The following is a 16,053-nucleotide window of genomic DNA, read 5'->3' as shown; positions in this document are numbered from 1 at the left end:
ATAGGACCCCTTGTCCACTGGGATAGAATTCCACTCATGGGCTCAGGGAGCTGGAGAATGGTTTCCCCAACCCCTGCTGAAGCCAAAGGGGCACCAATGCTTTCCCAAACCCCACAACTGCCAAGAAGGTGACTCAGGGAGAAGCAATTTCTGAGTGAGTCTTTATGTAAAAGTAAAGAATATACCCACACTTGGGGCTCACAAATCCAAGCCCCCATTTATGCCCCACAACACAGCTGATGACTTAAGTGGGATGGAGAAACTCCACCAGGAGTTAATTAAAGGATCCTGGGTTGTGAGAAACCCCGAGTCCTAACCTTGTGGAAGAAGAAAGAAGCAATTTAGTAGAAACTCCTCTCCCTCCTTGGAGACATAGACCCACAGATTTGTGATGCAAACGCATCCTCTCTTGGTGATTTCCTAAAACAGAAGACTGGTCGAGGCTGCGTGCTCTCTGGATGCTGATCTCCACTGGCCAATGACAAACTGGGATAAAATTCAAGTCCTCAATGAACTGAGAACCAAAAGAGAAAAGTAAGGGGCGCTTGCTTTGCCCTCTTCCATTTTCCAGTTTTATCTGGCAGAAATCTGCCCCCACCCCTGGCCAGCGTCCCTGCACACCTCCTTCCCCTGGCTCCCCTTTTGCTTAACGCTGCCTTCGATGTCTAAAGGCGCTGGAAGAAAAGAAGGGGAAGGGGACAAGGTAAAGTTAGAACGTGTGGTTAAGCTTAGATCTGCTTAATGCGAGACAAGAGTTGGGGGACCTCATGTTGCTCTGGGGTTGCTGCTCATTAAAGGCATTTCTTCTGGCCGGGGTCTGGGTTCCAATTCTGGCTTTGCAAGGACCGTTCTGTGACCGTAATGATGGCACTAGGCCTCTGGGCTTATCAGTGTCTTTCCTGATAAAATGACAACTTCAGTTCCGGCACCTCTAGGGGCCATCCCAGCCCTGGAATCCCGGAGTACATTAGTAAAAACAAAGAGGAATATACACCATCAGATAAGGACTTAGACACCCAGAAGTGTCTTCTCAATACGTATTTTTGGAAATTATTAATAACCATTTATTTTTAAATTATTCCTTATTATTAATTTTTTATTTTTAATTATTTTAAACAGATGTAGCCATGGCAATTTGGAAGTTATGGGATATGAGCCTGTGTGGTCAAATTCTCAGGAGAGGAGGATGATCATCTAGCAGCCAGGAGGTTTTGTGGACTTAAATTTTATCAAAAGAGACACTGGTTAGAGAGTTATACACAGCGGAGGGGAAGCAAAGGCTTGAAGGTAAGAGAACTTTCCTTGGCAGAAACCGGTCTAGCCTTATGCCAAAGAACAGGGGCTCTAGGGACAGACAGCTAGGCTCAAGTTCAGGCTCGGTCACCTTGAACCCTGTGACCTGAGACATGGCCTTCACCGGGTTTCTTCCTGTCTTCCCAGGGCTAAGGAGAGCAATCCCTCTCCCACCACAGGGCTATGAATCTACCTGGATCCTAGCAAAATGCTTGCCAGGGAATGGCTGCTGTTAACACAGTAATATCAGCCTCTTTGCAACATGCAGGGAGCCACTTTAATCAGCCGGGTAGCTGCTAAGACCAGCAAGGCCATCCCAGAATATTTGGTGCTGTGTCTGCAGGAGGAAAATGCTTTCTGCCATCTATAATGGCAGCCGCTTTCTAAAGACAGTGGACCCCCCCCGGGAGAAGGAAGGCCTGTGGTCCGGACAGACTCTCTGCTGGGTTTGGGAGCAGATGCTGGGGAGAGCCAAGCACAACCATGAAACAGCAGGAGAAGACAGCAAGAAGCTCAGGGAACCTGGCAAGAGGAGGGGAGGCCAGGGATTACTCGGAGCCAAAAAGCCACTGGAAATTCCCCAGTGGGGAGCACGCCAAGGAACATTTTCAGAACAGGGAGGTCCAGTGTTCATCAGAATCGCTTGCTTTGCTGCAGTGTAAATACCTCTCCCCCACCACCTGGACACAAGCAAACACACACACAAGCACTCACTAGAAATATCCAGGAGCTTCTATTACAAATGGGAGAGGGGACTGGTGCGGGGGAGGGGGGGGACACAGAGAGGGGAGAATCACTGTTCACTCTGCAAAAAATTGTCTCAGGAAGTCCCTAAGAGTCTTCAGGAGGCTTTACAGGGTCTACAGGGTGGAGGTGGGATTCCAGCTCATTGGATGGGCCTCCCGACAGGTCAAGAATCCGGAGGTCCCAGCTGGCACGTGGCTGACAGTTCCGAAACGAGCTGTCAATCAACTAGAGCTGCACTCCAGCAAGGACTGTTTTCTTACCCGAGTATTTTTTTTTTTTTTGGCTTAAAATAATAGAAATTTATTATCTTATGGTTATCAAGGTCATAAATATGAAATGGTTCTCAATGGATAAAATCAAGTGTCAGCAGGACTGCATTGCTACCTGGTGGTTATTGGAGGGAATTTATTTTCTTGCTTTCCACAGCTTCTAGAGGCCACCCACCTTCCTTAGCCTTCTGTTTGTTTGTTTTTTAATTCAGTTTTATTGAGATATATTCACATATCACACACTCATCCACGGTGTACAATCAACTGTTCACAGTACCATCATATAGTTGTGCACTCATCACCACAATCTATTTTTGAACATTTTCCGTACACCAGAAAGAATCAGAATAAGAATAAAAAATAAAAGTAAAAAAGAACACCCAAATAATCTCCCCATCCCACTCTATTTTTCTTTTTGTTTTTGTCCCCATGTTTCTACTCATCCATCCATACATGGGATGAAGGGAGTGTGATCCACAAGGTTATCACAATCACACCGTCACCCCTTGTAAGCTACATTGCTACACAACCATCTTCAAGAGTTCAGACTACTGGGTTGGAGTTTGGTAGTTTCAGGTATTTACTTCTAGCTATTCCAATACATTAAAATCTAAAAAGTGTTACCTATATAGTGCGTAAGAATGTCCACCAGAGTGACCTCTCGACTCCGTTTGAAATCTCTCAGCTACTGAAGCTTTATTTCTTTTCATTTCACATCCCCCTTTTAGTCAAGAAGATGTTCTCCATCCCATGATGCCGGGTCCAGATTCATCCCCGGGAGTCACATCCTGCGTTGCCAGGGAGATTGACACCCCTGGGAGGCAGGTCCCATGTAGGGGGGAGGGCAGTGAGTTCACCTGCCAAGGTGCCTTAGTTAGAGAGAGAAGGACACATCTGAGCAACAAAGAGGCATTACCTGAGTTATTTTTGACTGCTTATTCTGACAAATCAAAAGACTCTGAAATCTCACAGTGTGGTAACAGAATTTGAAATCAGGCAGACCTGGGTAAAACTACGAACTCCCCCCACCCGTCAGCTGTATACTCCTGGGACAGAGACTTAAGAAGCCTCAGTTGGCTCATCTGCCAAATGGGATTACGATGCCCCTTGCCAAGTTGTTCCTGGATAGAAACAAAACTGCCAGGTGCTTGCTCAATGCTAAGGATATGGTAGCTATTAGTTATTACAAATGTTCTATTACCTTCTTCCATGCGTTTTGTGAAGTACGTTACTGTGGATGCATCAAGGTTAAACTGCCCATCTCCTTTTCCTTGGGGAAGCCGTTGCTCAGTGTTTAGCAAATCCAAACACAGGTTTCAAGGGAAAAGGGTCCCCAGTAGGTGGTCAGGGCATGGACATGAGCTCGGAAAGGTGCATGCCGGCCAGTCAGGGGCAGGCTAAGGACAACGAACTCTGGGGTAGGAAGAAACAATGCCAAGTGCCAGTAGTTGTCAAGAAACCAGGCTATAATCTCACAGACATGGAACATCTGCTTGACGACAGCCAGAAATGGGAGCTCCCTGCCTCCCAGAAGGGCCCAGGCCATCCTGAGGACATCTGTCTTCTTCCGGGCCAACCTCCCTCCCGTCCCTCCTGGCCAGCAGCCTGGGTCTGTCCTGTGATGCTCATGAGAAAAGTTTAACCCTTTGATTTCGCTCTTTGAGTATTTGATAATAGCCGTCAAATTTCTCTGAGTCTTTTCTTTCCCAGGTAATATGTCCCACTGCGTTTCAGGTTTCTGCTTCGTGACAGGTGTTGGCTGATTGATTGAATATTGTTCTTGTTATTGATCTGATTAGCAGCTGAGCAATAGCTGGTTACGTACTCTAAAGGACTGACCTCTCATTCTCACAATCCTGCAGGATGGGTTTCCTTGTCCCCTCCTTTCTTACCTCTCCGCGGAACGGCAGCAGCTAAATAACTTGCCCCAAAAGTTGGGCATTTGACTGGCAGCCAGAATCTGAACCACGTCAGGCTGAGTCCAAACCTTCTGCACTTGCAAACAAACTGTGCTGCCTCGAAAATCTAGATCCCCACCTATGCTCTTCCTTTAACAGGATACACGTATTATTTAGTGAACATTTAGTTTCAATCATTTTTAAAGGAAAAGGTATAATCAATATATCACACACAGCAAACACCCTGAAGATCATCCTATAAAATGCAAAACAAGATGCTGGTTAACTAGAAACTCCGTTTCACAGAAAAGCTCTCCATGGAGACCAAGGCACTAATCTAAGGCTAAAAAAGCCAGGAATCCAGGTCTTGATAGATGCTTTAAATTTTCAATAATCATCTTGGATCAGCACATGACTCACTACCCATAGGCTTCTGTGAAAAGTGATGCATTAAAAAAGCCAGACACAAGGAGGGTGTTGTATCAGCTCCTTACACATGGGGCATGCCAGCAGAACCTAGAGGACCATCAGGTAGGGTTATTGTCCCGATTTAGCAGTGATACCAGCTGCCACGCACTGAACTTTCATGTGTGCCCAACCCCAAGCTGAGAGCTACTTCCGTCACCTCTGTAACCCCCCGAGGTAGGGAAAACCAACGCAAAGATCCAGAGCGTGCCCAGGTCACAGAGCAGGTAAGAAGCAGAGTCGGGTTGGAACCCCCACTTACCCATGGGAGGCCTCACCCCACCCCCCACCAACCCCAGAGGGCTGTGACTGCAGGGACGGCCGAGGGCTAGCCCACCTGGGTTCTTTCCCAGCACCCCCAGGGCTTGCTCTCCCGCAGACCAAGGCCACCTCCCCAATATTTGTGGTGAAAACTCTGAAGCTTCCAGAACCTTGCCTCAATTTTCCCTCTTCAGGATTCAAAGGCAGGGAAAAGGCCCACACATTTCCCCTCCAACCCGACTGGGTAGGCTGAAGGCCAGGCCCAGCTGGGGCTCACACAGCGTGGCCCCCAGGCTAGCTCCGCGGGCCTCCATGGCTGGGGATACAAAGCCACATTTGCAGCTGTGAAGGGCCTCCGGAGAGCCAAACCCCAGCCACGAGGAGACACTCTCACCAGGTCCCCATGACACAGACCTGGCAGGGCAGAGGAGGCCTGGCACAAACCCCATGCCAGATGCCCCGACCTTCAGCAACCACTGGTCTGGAGAGTGGAAGGGTTTGAATCCAGTCCCACCGCTTAGGAGCTGTGTGACCTCCGGCAGGTGGCATGCCCTCTCTGTGCCTCAGGCCCTGCACCCAATACAATAGGGTTAATGATTGCAATAGCCTCTTTCAAAATGCCGTCTTGGGGATTAAAGCAGCAAAGACCTGTCAAACAGGTAGAACAGTGCCTGGCACAGAGTGAGCCCATTATTAGCACCTAGGACAACATATTCTCTGGGGAACTCACTCAACCATCAGAGTCACAGGAGAAAGAGAAAGGAAGAATAAGTGCCTCAGTGAGAAGCAACCTAGCGAGAAGGTGACCCTAATGTCAGCCAACAGGAGGGAGAAGACCTGCCACAGGGAAAGGGCAGCCTTGCTTCATCCCTTGACAGTGGAGAGGCATTTATGACATACCCACACTGTGTCTGCACCAGGTGCGAATCCTACAGGAGGAAGAGAATACGAGACCCATGCACAAGTAGGCAAATCAAGCTTAATGTCTGAGGTTAATGCTAGTGATATGGTCCTTTGTTGGCATCCAGGTGCTCTGGGGTGAGGAATAAATACTCAGCCTGGCCCACGCAGCCTTGGTGAGCCGGCCCTGCCCACTGGTTGCCTCTTCTTGAGCCCCCCCTCACTCCCGGTTCCTGCCTTACAGCCCTCCTTTCAGTTCCTCCAGCACACTCTTCAGCAACCATGGGTCTGGAGAGTGGAAGGGATTGAATCTGGCCCCACCGCTTAGGAGCTGTGTGACCTCCGGCAGGTGGCATGCCCTCTCTGTGTCTTGGGCCCTGCACCCTTACAATAGAGTTAATAATTGCAGTAGCCTCTTCCAGAATGCCGTCTTGGGGATTAAAACAGCACCAGGGCCTTTGCACGTGCAGTCTGTGGCCTGGGATATCCCCTATCCACATATTCAAGCTTCACCTGGTTAACTTCTAGCACTCCTTGAGCTCTCAGCTCAATGGCATCTCCCCAGCAAAGCAGTCCCCAACATCCCTGCCCCACCTGAGTCAATGTGGCCCCTTTTATTGGGTCTCATTCTATCTTGGTCTTCTTTATTGCACTTATAAACAACTGCAACAAAATAACTGATTGTGTGAATCTTTCTTTAAGCTCTATAATATCCCCTCTTCCCTCAAGAACATAATGGCAGAGGGGCTCCAGCCTGGTTCTCAGACACATCTAGCCCTTAAGCCGTGGTCTGCAGAATGAAGGAAGGAATAAATGAAAGAAAATAGATGGAATAACTCCAAAATGTCTAAGGAATTATCTGGTCATTTTACGAGGCACGAGAATACCACGTCCACATTTCACTAACAAATGTCGCACTAGCTCTATTCTTAGGATAACAAAAATAAATGTGCCCAAGTTACTTTAACAGACCTATCTCAAGGTGATTAGGACAAAAAGCAGTTAACTACTCCTTAGCAAAGTCATAACATGTGGAATAAGTGAACGTGGGCATCGTATTCAGGAAAAAATTGTCAACAGAACAGCAGCGTAGTTATGCATTAACTTCAGAAAACTCAGTAACTCTTAGCAATGCAGCTTGGCTATCTAGAGTTATAAAATACAGACTTTTCTTGGTGACTGAGTTGGGGTCACTTTCCTGTACCCAACTAGGTATACTGGCAGTGAAAACATATGTTCTTGCAAATGCGCTCTCATATTCTCCAGAACTATCCTGGGAGAAAGGCTTCATTGTCACTGCCCCCACTCTACAGGTAAGAAAACAGAAGCAGAGGTGTTAAACCACTTCACACACAGGTCACTGCAACAGGTAGCAGACTTCAACTCCACCCCAGCCCTAGTAAAAGGAGACTCAACCACCCAGGCTTTATCTCTAACTCGAGCTCACCCTGGAGGCCGCCAGCTGGGGTTAAAGGGAAGCAACCCAGGATCCTGGCAACAGAAGCAGATTAAACATGGGTGCCAGAGCTGCACACCCCACCCCTTCCCACTCTGGGGTGAAAGGCAAGGAGAGAAAAAACTTTTGTAGCTGTCATGCCAGGAATTTTCGCAAAGGCCTGAAAATGCAGAGAGAACACAGCTTCTTCCCCTGGAGTTCCTAGTAGGGCCAACAAACCCTGAAATCCTTGGCCATGAATGATTCCCTAAAAGTGAGTCAAAGGGACGATTGTATGCCCGGGGCCACATCCACCAGGAAGCAGGGCTGTGGCCAGGTCTGGGGAGCTGCACTGAGATCACAGCTGCTGGGCTTTTGGAGGTGGGAGGGGGGTGCAATTAAACAGCTCAGGTCAACCAGTCCCATTCAATGGAGAATGGACGTAAAGGCATTTAGCTGTTTGCTCACTCATTCATTCATCAGTCAGGCACACTCAGCATAAGGGTCAGTGCACACACAGTGCAATCCTAAGGCCTGGGTTCGAGGCCGGCTCAACTACCTCACTAGCTGCCTGACGTCCAGAATCTGCACCTCTTGGTGACTCAGTTTCCTCACCCAGAAAGTGGCGATCAGAACAGCACTGTTGGGAGAATTACAGAAGGAAATGCTTGGCAAGAGCTGACCATAGCACCTGGCCCTTAATAAGTGCTAAATAAACATTAGCTATTTATTCAAGAACTATATTTGTGTGCATGCACATATTAGCACCTGTAAAGCGTTTGTTTCTCAACACCACACCAAACCCAGTAAAACAGGGCATGATTCCCCCAGTTTTAGTGGAAGAAAGAAGACTCAGAGTGGTGAAGTATTATTTTCCCAAAGTCATACAGCTGGTAACACATTGTTCCCTTCCAGAGTGAGAACTCTACAAGAAAATCAATTATCAGATTGACCAAGTTGAGTTTTTTCTTGATGTCCTTAAACATGAACACCAACCGCCAGGAACTGCCAGATAAAACATGCCAGACTCGGCGGTGGGAAACACAACCAATGGTGTTTTGCAATCACACTCAGCTATGACAAGGGAAATGATCTGCTCAGACTCAATTATATCTAAGTTTATTTTTAACCAGTTCTCTGAGAATACTGCATGGCAAGTCAGGAGACATGGGTGGTTCAGAACCATACGGAATCAGGAGGGGTTAACCCAGCCATGGTGGATGATGAAAAACAAGCAACCATTACTCGGGGAGGGGAAAGAAGACTGGAATTTTACCATAACATATGTGAAGCGTCCCCAGAAGAGGCTGGAATAACAGACAGATCCTAGAAGCGTAGCAAGCTGGCCCCAAGGGGAGATGGTAAAGGTTCCCACAAAACGTCAGCAGCACAAAGGCACAGGAAGAGTCTGTAAAACTTGGGGTGCCTCTACTGCAAAGCAATGGGGACAGAAGCAAACCGAGGAGAAGCTCAGGGACGGAAAGCACGTGTCACAGAGCCAAACACAGCTCAGATTCCAGCCAAATGCCCCACACACACTCTCTGGAACTTACTGTGCTGGGAAGGTAGGTGGCTTGGGCAGGGCTTCCTGAAGGAGGGTTTTCTCAAGTTCCTTCCTTACTGCATTTCTCCTTCCCCTGATTTTAGTCCAATGTGCTCTCCTTCACCAGGCAGCCAGCCTGGGAGGCGGCAGGGACAGTCCCGTCGGTGAGAAGAGACCCAGGAAATGTGGGGAGTTTCAAGGGCAGTACCACAGGCTGCTGGCAGCCACTCGGGGCCCGATAAAGGTGAAAGCTGCAGTCCTCCAGGCACCCCACAAGGACAATGTTTGCCCAAGGCTAGCAGGGCCAGCCTCTGCCAAGGCTCAGATTAACCAGATTAGCGTGCTCCAAAGAGCCATCTGGCCGGGACCTGCCCACTCCAGATGGGCTGAACCCCACTGTGCCCTTGTGGGAAACTGGTGAGACCACCCTTCCCTGCAATGGAGGGACAGCACTGCCTATGGCTTTGCTTCTCTGAGATTTCTCCCTCTGGGATGAAAAGATCCACAGGGGGTTCCTGGGAAGCCAGGTACTCCTGTATCCCCAGAATCTAAGAGATGCCTGGTTCCTGCCCACCCGCCCTCCTTCCTTCTTTCCTTCTTTGCTTCCTTCCTTCCCTTCTTCCTTCTCTCTTTCCTTCCTTTCTACCCTCTTTGCTTGCTACCTCCCTTCCTTCCTTTTTTCCTTCCTACCTTCTTTACTATCTACCTACCTTCCTTCCTATCTTTCCTTCCTTTCCATCTTCCCTCCCTTCCTTCCTACAATCTTTACTTGCCACCTACCTCCTTCTGTTGGATCTTTCCTTTCTTCATTCCCTCTTTCCTTCCTTCCTTGCTTTCTCCCTTCTCTCCCTCTGCTCTCTCCCACCCCCTTTCATTCCTTCCTTTGTTCATTTTTGCTCCATCTCATTCCAAAAACAATTCGAGTGGACACATCAAACAAATTCAGTATAATTAACAAAAATTAAAAATCAAAGCAAAAGCAAAAGCAAGAAACGAACACAAAAACAGGGTCAATGGAAGTGTAGCCAGGGCAGAGAGAAAGAAGGGTGCACACCATACAACCTCAGCTAGTTACTAACATTACATGCCGAGTGGGTTCTGAACTTCCTGGGGGCCAAACAAATGGGAGAGAGCCTGCCTGGACACAGGTGCAATTGTAGTGATGATAAGGACATTAAAGGTCACCCAAACCGTCAGATGCTGTGAGGTCACCCACTCTGAGAGGCGAAGGCAGCACCTGGAAGAGTGCAGCCGGCTGGAGGAGGAGCTCCATCTCCTCAGGCATCAGATTGTCCAACTTCAGAGCCTCACCCACCCACACTGCTGAAACTCATGACTGTCAGATATAAACGATCAGTTATATCTTGTAAATCGAGAGGTAGATACTTAGGTATTCATTTTATAATTATGCCTCATAGCTGACACATTCTAGGATTTTAATCCATATTCTTCTTAGGCCCATATTCTCTTATTGTTATCACTTATTTCATAACAGAAATTATTTATTTGCAAAAGAAAGAGGAAGCCAGGGAAGGAGACATGAGAAGGGTCTCCTCCTGCCCCACTCAACCCCAGTCGCTCTCACTGGGGTGACTCATGCCTTCTTCTGGGCCAAATCACCCCAGAAAGTGTAGGAGGCCCTGAGCTAAAGATCAGCCTGAGATGAGCTGCAGAGGCCAGGCTTGGTGGACTCAGGGGGGCAGATGCTGCCCACCGATCCTCCATCCACGGGGCAGGCACAGAGAGGGGCAGTGTGGCCTGACAATGTGGGAAGGGGACCCACCTGTCACCTTACCCATCACAGTCAAGAGACTGAGACACCAAATGGGGTTTCCAACTCTTCTGGGCATCAGTTTCCACATCTGTAAAATGGGTTGATGACACAGTTGATTGCTGCTATTTGCAGTAGTTATGTTTTATAAAGTCACTGAGAACACTTAGTTAGCAAACACTGAAATATTCCCCCAGGGGATACACAGGGGGCGGTTCCTGCTAGCCCCTGATTGTGTTTTAGCCGACAAATCAACACAGAGCCTGGTTTTGTGTGCGTTTCTGTTTAAAGACACCTTATTTACTATACGGTTGATTCATTAACTTTGAACTCACGGCCAACAGCACTGTATCTCATGCCTGAACAAAGCTGATCTAATGCACGTATACTCTCCACGAGGAACACTGCGGACTTCTCACACTAGAACACTGGACGGCACCTGAAACTAGGCTTCGGGGCCATTTTAAACAATGAAAAAAAAATCACCCACAAAAAAGAACCAAAGGTGAAAATCGTGGCACTAAATATACCACAGAAAGGACAGTGCTTGAGAGCTGGAATAAGAAGGCAGAACACCACCTTGTCTGACCTCAGCTGGGAACACATGCATCCAGTGACTCAAATTTGCCATCACTCTGCACATGCCCGTGAAGGACTGTAAAGTGTCATGGGTATTGGTTTGAGGGTTACAAATACACTTTAGCAGGTAGACAGATTCGCAAACACGGAATCCGCAAATAATAAGGATCAACTGTATCAACACCCCAGGACTGCTGTGGGGTCTAGAGAAGGTCAGCAAGCACAAGTCCCCTGCCTCGCAGGACACATCAGCTCAGAAGACAGCACCGGTTACCATTATTAATCACATCTGGAGGAAGCTGGTTCCAGTCCCAGTTCATCTACTTGCCAGCTGCAATCCGACAAATGCAGAACGTGATGGGAAAGGGGCTTGGGCTCTGCGGGAAAGTTGGGACCCTGAAGAAGAGGTCGGTTCAATCCTTACTTCAGGTTACACAGCACACATTCAGCCCTGGGGACCCAGCACTCTCAAGATGCCACCGAGTACACGACAAGAGCACCCTCGACTCAAGAGGTTTATCGTGCATGGTTTAGCAATGCATCAGGAGCGGCACTAGCAGCAAGTGAGAAGTTTCCTTTAGAGGGCAATTTATAAATACGGCCACGTCAATACCACCCTCATTTTCTGGCGAAGCTCTCTGCCTATGGTTAGAGAATGCTCCCCTGAGTGTGCTCTGCCCTGCAGGGGAGCGTCCTGTCCTAAAGGCCCTGTCCTAGCCCATGGCGGGGCAGGGGTGCAGAGCCGTTGCAGAAAGTCAGCATCCATTGAAGACATCCCTCCACAGCCCAAGTGAACGGGGGCAGCGTCCCATCTGCAGGGTACACTCGGGGCCAAAGGAGTGACAAAGCCACTGGGGAGCATCAGAGACACATAAATGCAGAAAGGAAAAAGGAGCTGACCTGCAGCCAGCTGGGTCTGAGACAGTGCTCAATGGATGCAACCTTGCCCAGCCTGAACTGCTGGGCAAGTAAAAAGACTGCCCAGAGAACTCGGAGATGTCCACATGACTCAGACTAGGGCCAACACTTACCCTGCCCCAAGAAAGGCAGAGTAAAGCCTTTGATGTAAGATGGATGGATGGACAGAAAGAAGGATGGGAGGGGGAAGGAGGGATGGAGGGAGGGAGAGAGGGAGGGGGAGGGAAGGAGGAAGAAAGGAAAGGAGAGGTGAAAGGAAGGATGGATGGCTAGAATGGATGGAAGGATGGAAGGAAGGGGGGAAAAAGAGAAGGAAAAATGAATGGATGGATGGATGGAAGGAAGGAAAGAAGGAAGGAAGGGAGGGAAGGAAAGAAGGAAAAATGAATGGAAGGATGGATGGATGGATGGAAGGAAGGATGGAAGGACGGATACATGCATTGTACTGATGCGTATAGTACAGACTTTAAATTTAGCCTGAAATAAAGACAGAGATTCCTAGAGGTAACCGAGACCAAGAAATAATCAGAGACACTTCCCAGCAGCCCTGCACACTTACCCCAAGGAGGCAGGCAGGGGTCTTTTCCTAGATATGTCCTCAAAACTCTGGGATTTCAATCTGGGAGTTCTTCATGGGTCTATGACCCAAGTTTAGAATGGCAGTGCCTCTGGAATGCATTAGATCTGGTATCTAATGCAAATGGGATCTGACCAAAAAAAAAAAAAAAAAAAACCCCAGACACACACACAGTACTGAGACGAGGGAAACTGTCCAAGCTGTCCCCTGGCAAGCAGAATTTGACCACAGACTAGGCCTTTTGCATGAGGAACTAGCAGTCTATGCTGTTTTTCCCCCTGGGGGTAGAGTCACAGCCTGGGAGTTAGAAACCCCAACCTGCAGGGCAAGCAGCCCTCGGAGGAGAGCCTTTAGTCTCCCACCAAAGCCAGCGTGGCCTGTCCCACCTGTGCCACTGGGGAGCCAGCTCCATCCGTAACTCCACTGAGGCTTTTAAAAAACTAACAAGTCCCTACTTTCTTTCTATAATAAAAGTATTATATTGTAGAAAATTTAGAAAGTACAGATATACAAAAAGAGAACAATTGAATCATGTGTAAGTGCCATCACTTCACTCTTTCCCACACCCTAAGATAACACTTAGCAGCACAGCGAAGACACTTCCTAACTTTTTTCTATACATACGTATTTAAAAACAGAAGAAACATCCGCATCATTCCACTGTTTTCTACAATGCAATTGGGAATAGCTGTATAATAGCTGTATGGTATGCCACTGTCTAGCAGAAACAAAATTACGTTTTATCTGAATGTTACCTGGTCTCTCATTCTTCGTTCTCATTACTGATGCTGTGACAAATATTGTATAGTTTAAAATTGGCAACATCCTTCATTACTGCCACAGGGTAAACACCTAGAAGTGCAATATGCTTCGTGATTCATGTCACTAAAACTTCCTCTAGCCCACCTTTTGGAAACAGAAGCAGAGGATCTAAATGTGCCCTCTGTAATTTCCAGAACTACACGCGCACACACCAGTGCTTGCAGAGCAACGGTCCCAAAGGTGAGCAGCTTATTTGATACATTTTTATTTGAATGTATTTGATCCCCTTTGCCACAGATTTGTCTCGGCAAAGTAAAACAGAGATTTGAAGTGTCTGGGTAGTTACACAACCAGGACCTCAAAGAACGAAGACAGGGAGGTGGTAGATATTTGCCTCTTCCTTACCCTAGACATGCAGCCCCCCAGCCCATCCCCTTCCCCAGCTCAATGCTATGGCCACAGACCGAACAGATTTGGAAGGAGAACTGGAGAAAGCAAAATATTTAACCACTATAATATAAATCCATTAACAACAGAACCCATATCTGATATCCCCAGCATGTGGTCATTTACCTGACACACACACACAAGAGGGGCCTTCACCCAATAAATACCTACAGATGAAATGGATTGAGTTGAACTGGGATGGGAGGACGTTTCCCAAAGTCTGCTCTATGGGTTTCAAGACCACAATCTATCACCTCCCCCCAGCCACCCACCCAACACACACACACACACACACACACACACACACACACACACACACACCTGGAGTCTGGTGATACATTTTAACCTGTTAAAGCTCAGAGGCAGCCTGTGGTTATTTGAAGAACGAGGCTGCAGGAGAGACCTGTGGTCCCCAAAATGAGCAGAGGGAGCCTGGAAATGTGCTCTTCTTTTCACACGTCTCCTACTCCCCTGCCCTTTCCCCCCATCCTCTCTTCCTGAAGGAAGTAAGGGCTGAATGTGTGTCTTAAGCACTGTGGCACATGGGTGTGGAGAAGAAATGGTCACCTGCCCAGAGTGGCACGTATAACCCCCAAAAGCCAACTTCTCCTTTTTGACTATACATAAAAAAAAAAAAAAAAAAAAAAGGGGGGGGGGGGCTGGAGAAAAGCAACCCAGGAAAGGAACCCGGTTACTGTAATTAAGACTATATTACGGAAATTGTAAAAAAAAATTGGAGGAAGAGGAGAAACAGCAGCTAAGACACAGGATATCCAATCATTTTCGGCTCTTCCTCCAGCTAATTCCAATTTTGCTAAAGTCGACTGAGGAGCCACTCAAGACCAGAGAGTATAACAGGAAGTTTTATGAATCTCTTATCATTTACAATTCAGTTGTTCTATAAATGCCTCCACAAGAGGGCTAATTAACTGAACAAGTAACTTCAATAGTTATATTCCCAGTGCTTACTAAGTGGTCATAATCATAACAAACTTTGCAGATGGAAAACAACATGAAAAGGTATATTTCCCACATTTGGGAAACAGTTTTGAGAGACAGAGAGCAAGCGGGCATGCACATAGAATACCAAAATATCAGATGACAGTGAGTGTAGAATTAAATGCTGGATACTGAGGGAGGAATGTTAAAACCCATTCAAAAAGTTTAGGCATATGCTGAATGAATAAGTGAAAGGTTAGTATAACTGGAGTACTTTGTGAAGGCCACAGAGAAATTATGAAACTTTCCTGTTTACCGATGGGAATTAAATTCCATGTTACTCTCCAACAAAAAAATAAATGAGGACACAGGGAAACTGCCTTTCTATCTGCCCACTGATTGCCAATCACACTCCACTCCTGCTGTAAAACAAAATGCCTGATACCCAATGCATACTGAGCGCTCAGAGCCAGCCAGCCAAGCTCAACTCACCCGAACCCTGCTCCCCGTGCCAAGCTGTGGGCTTACCCAGAATCCTCCAGGTCTGTTCCTGAGCCCGTTTGTGTCAGTTGCACTGGCTGGGGTAAATACATCATTTAATGAAATACTGTATACAAAATGAAATTGGAGCACAACAAAAAGAGATTCATTGTTGCTATAATTATTGACTGCCAATACTTTCAAGAGACCTCAAAGATAGTTAATAGAGTTAAAGTTCTCTACATAATCAAGTTTATATAAAAGCACTGTCAAAATCAAGGGGAAATCTGGAATAGCTATATAGTCGTAAACATTTTTATGCTTTTGTAACACTTTGAGGAAACCCAAATGGGAAATTCTAGAGGATTCAGTGTGGATGTAGATTTTGCAGAAATACACATCTGGGAACTGGACTTCACTCAAAGATCAGGTGAGCATTACATCAAAGATAGATGGTTACTTATATCTGTTTTCAGGCAAACTTAAATGCTAAAGTGAATCATTTTTTTTTTTAGAAGTCCACAAGTTAACTGATATTTTAATTTATTAACCACCTCCAGATTCCAAACATTTCAAATAACAGGTTTTGACTGAATGTGAAAACAAATAAATGGCCAGTGGCATGCAGACAGCTTTCTCCTTGTTACTGTTATAATTGTACGAACAATGGCAAGAGTGACATTTATTCAACATTTTCTCCATTCCAGAAATAGACACTAACAGTTTTACTTGTATTATCTCTCTCAATCCTTACACAACAGCCTTCTGA

General features: G+C 47.0%; 1 protein-coding gene across 6 annotated transcripts in view; it reads right to left on the bottom strand.

Moving 5' to 3' along the window:
• Nucleotides 1-16,053, bottom strand: part of TNS3 (tensin 3) — a 390,960-nt gene that overhangs the window by 187,540 nt on the left and 187,367 nt on the right. Inside the window, exon 1 of one of the 6 annotated variants that reach the window (XM_037837218.1) lies at nucleotides 12,639-12,729. The exons of the other annotated variants lie outside the window; for them this stretch is intronic. The gene's annotated coding sequence lies outside the window, so the exon portion shown is untranslated. Of the gene's footprint in view, nucleotides 1-12,638; nucleotides 12,730-16,053 lie in introns of those variants that run through there. 6 annotated transcript variants of the gene reach the window in all.

This window comes from Choloepus didactylus, chromosome 5 (genome assembly GCF_015220235.1).
Source record: "Choloepus didactylus isolate mChoDid1 chromosome 5, mChoDid1.pri, whole genome shotgun sequence".
In the NCBI taxonomy this organism is placed as follows: Eukaryota; Metazoa; Chordata; class Mammalia; order Pilosa; family Megalonychidae; genus Choloepus; species Choloepus didactylus.
This window is presented reverse-complemented; position numbering and strand designations above follow the sequence as displayed.